The sequence below is a fragment of the Pteropus vampyrus genome, unplaced genomic scaffold (genome assembly GCF_000151845.1).
Source record: "Pteropus vampyrus isolate Shadow unplaced genomic scaffold, Pvam_2.0 Scaffold75, whole genome shotgun sequence".
NCBI lineage: Eukaryota > Metazoa > Chordata > Mammalia > Chiroptera > Pteropodidae > Pteropus > Pteropus vampyrus.
The window spans coordinates 5,322,596-5,322,911 of NW_011888856.1; positions in this window are offsets into that span (position 1 = coordinate 5,322,596).

Below are 316 nucleotides of genomic sequence, written 5' to 3' on the forward strand. Positions count from 1 at the left end.
TGATGTGGAGCCAGAAGATTTGCATTTTTCAAAAGTTCCCAGTTGATTTTGATGCGGCCGGTCTTTCGAGAGAGACTGCTTTAGCATTCAGACGAAGAGTAAAAAAGCAGTGGACTGAGATACCTCATTCTAATCTCAGTTTTGCCATTAGCTGTGCAATCTTAGAAATGGCATTTACTATCGCATGTTTACAGTTTTATCTTTCTTCAAATAAGAGTATAGTTGGTCCTGGTGATTACTCACGTCCTTGTGTTTCACCACAAAATCTATGAATATAAATCAAGAGCCACAAAAGGGTATACAGTCCCTTTAATGA